The 2,860-nt window shown below is 45.8% G+C and overlaps 1 pseudogene; it reads right to left on the minus strand.

The window, feature by feature from the left end:
• Window positions 1-262: 262 nt before the first annotated feature.
• Window positions 263-1,310, minus strand: LOC129151175 (cellular tumor antigen p53-like; annotated as a pseudogene).
• Between the last annotated feature and the right edge of the window lie 1,550 nt (window positions 1,311-2,860).

Below are 2,860 nucleotides of genomic sequence, written 5' to 3' on the forward strand. Positions count from 1 at the left end.
ATGCAGGAACATTTTCCTACCTCTCCCAAATGGTCTTCACAATAAAAACCTTAAAAGCTAAGCTGGAACATCCCAGTGCCTGTCCCCTCCCCCCAAAAAAACCCCCATAAACAAACCACCAGTTCAGGCCAACTTCTTTAGCAGAGTCTTAGGCCAAGGCGAATGGAATTCTGGGGTGTTTCCGAGGCACATCTGTACCAAGCAGAGGTTTAAGCTCCTAAGTCCCCCACAATGCCAGGAAATGGGGACAAGGGTGGGGATGTCAACAGGGGGAAGGAAGCAGAGGTTGTCTGAGTGAGGTCCCTTTCTCTGGAACATGAGGGTTTCTTTTATTTATTTTTTTATTGCGGGAGGTAGATTGCCCCTTTTTAGACTTCAGTGGCTAGAGTCTTGCTCCCCTCTGGGTTCTTTCCATCCTTTAGCTCTAAGGCTTCCTTCAGTTCTGGGGATGTCTGAAAGAGTTCATGGGTCTGAAGGGTGAAATATTCTCCATTCATTTGCATCTTTGGTGGGGAAGAGAAGTTGGTGTTGGTGGGCAGTGCTCAATTCATGTTCCCAGTGGACTGCTTGAGTCAAGACTTTCCCTTCTTGTGGAAATTTTCTTCTTCTGGGTGCTGGACTCTCCCAGGACAGGGGCAAGCACACATCTCAAAGGTATTCTGTCCCAGCAGATAACCACTGGAGTCCTTCAGCGTGATGATGGGGTGGATGGGCTGCCAGTTCATGCCTCTCATGCAGGAGCTGTTACACATTAAGTTGTAACGAATGATGGTACTGGCAGAGTTCACGTCAGGTGGCTCATAGGACACATCCAAACTATGTTGAAATGTATTTTTGTCATGCAAATATTCGGCACATAAATTCCCTTCCACCCAGATAAAATGCTGAGGAAGGGCCGAACTATCGCTATAGTCAGAACCACACTCATGGTAGGAACAGTGCCTCATGACCTCTGTCATGTACTTGGACTTCTCATATATGGCCATGGCACAGACACAGGTACTGAATGGGGGTGGGGAGCTGACCTACACTTGCAGGGGGCTGGTCTTTGCTAGCTGGCAAAACAGTAAGTTGAGGGTAGAGGAGCATGCGCAGTTTACAGACCTGCTGTCCCAGAATTCAGGAATCCTAAACAGACACCATAGCTGTCAGAGTAGGTCTTCTGGGAAGGGACAAAGGATGACAAGAGCCAGAAGGGGGGTGATGCTGGGGTAGCAGCTGCTGGTGAGGAATGGCTGGAATACTGGGGCTTCATTTGGACCTTTGTCCAGACAGGTTACAAGGTCTGGGGACAGCAGCAATTCATCCATTGTCAGGGGTACTTTGGAGTCAGAACAGTGTTTTCATGACGTAGTTTCTGTCAGTCTGAAAATGGCTCCTGACTCTGAAGGGACCCCGTGAAGAGTTCTGACTGTGGCTCCTCCATTGCAGTTCCCGGGAAGGCAGTGTGGCTGTCAAACCTCAGGGGACTGTATCATGGTCCTGGGAAGCACACTGGGAGGTCAGCTGCCAGGTGACCCCAGGGGCCCAGAGGATACCTGCCTCCAGGATGTTGGCTCTGGACTTTTTGCCGGATGTGTATTTTGTTTCTTGATTACCTTTTGCATAGATAGTCTTTTCTCTCACTTTTTTGGTTTTTATTTTTATTTATTTATTTTTATTAAATTTATTGGGGTGCCATCGCTAATAAAATTATATAAGTTTCTATAATACATAATCTATATATTGGATTGTGTGTTCACTATCCAAGTCAAGTCTTTCATCACCACATATCCCGCCCCCAACCTCTCCTGGCTAGATAGTTTTAACAGTGCCATATGGATACTCTACTCTCTTGCACTGGGCAGTATGTAGTTCTCTCTGGTCATTAATAAACTTTGTAATTTTGCTGCCACCTAATTGTATTCTAACAATTGTACCATCTGGGAAAATGGTTTAGTTTTGTCCATCAGAAAATAACTTTTCATTTATTTGTTTTGGGATGGGTGTGTGTGTGGAGGGTAAGTAAAAGAGAGGGGGGAGAGAGAGAGAGAGAGAGAGAGAGAGAGAGAGAGCTATGTGTGAGAGAAAAACATACATCAGTTGCCTCATGTAGGCGCCCCACCAGATGGAACCTGCATCCCCAGTATGTGTCATGACCAGATGTAAAACTTCAGTGCACAGGATGAATCACCAAGCAACACAGGCTAGATGTACAAAACTTTTTAATAATCTGGTCAGGAAATATGATTTATTTCTTCCATCTGGAACATGTTTTTATATTTGTCCCCTTGAGAAATGCCAGACTTTAATTTTTTTTTTCATTAAGGTATTATATGTGTACATATCTTACAATTGCCCACGCCCACCCACCCCACTCCCATACATGCCCTCACCCCCCCAGTGTTTTGCATCCATTGGTTACTCTTATATGTGAAAGATGAGACAGAGGGCCGGAGACCAGTACACAGGCTTTATTAGAGGAGAAGACCCCTGCCGGGCTTCCTCCCAAAGGAAGAGAGCACATGTTCAGGGGTGAAACACGCCTTTTGAGGGGAGGAAAGGGAAGGGATGGGGTTTAGGGTACTCAGCACACGCTGATTGGTGGTTTCATATAAGGCACAAGATTAGGCATTTAGGGACTTAGGAATCGGGGGCTTAGGGTATTTGTCAGGTGCTGATTGGTGGTTCAATGTACAGTCCATATAAGGTGCCTGGTTAGGCGTTCAGGAATGTCCATGTTGCAGGTGGAGTTTTATTTTTAATTTTTAAATATATTTTATTGATTTTCTACAGAGAGGAAGAGAGAGGGACAGAGAGTTAGAAATATCGATGAGAGAGAAACATCGATCAGCTGCCTCTTGCACACCCCCTACTGGGG

The sequence above is a fragment of the Eptesicus fuscus genome, chromosome 13 (genome assembly GCF_027574615.1).
Source record: "Eptesicus fuscus isolate TK198812 chromosome 13, DD_ASM_mEF_20220401, whole genome shotgun sequence".
In the NCBI taxonomy this organism is placed as follows: Eukaryota; Metazoa; Chordata; class Mammalia; order Chiroptera; family Vespertilionidae; genus Eptesicus; species Eptesicus fuscus.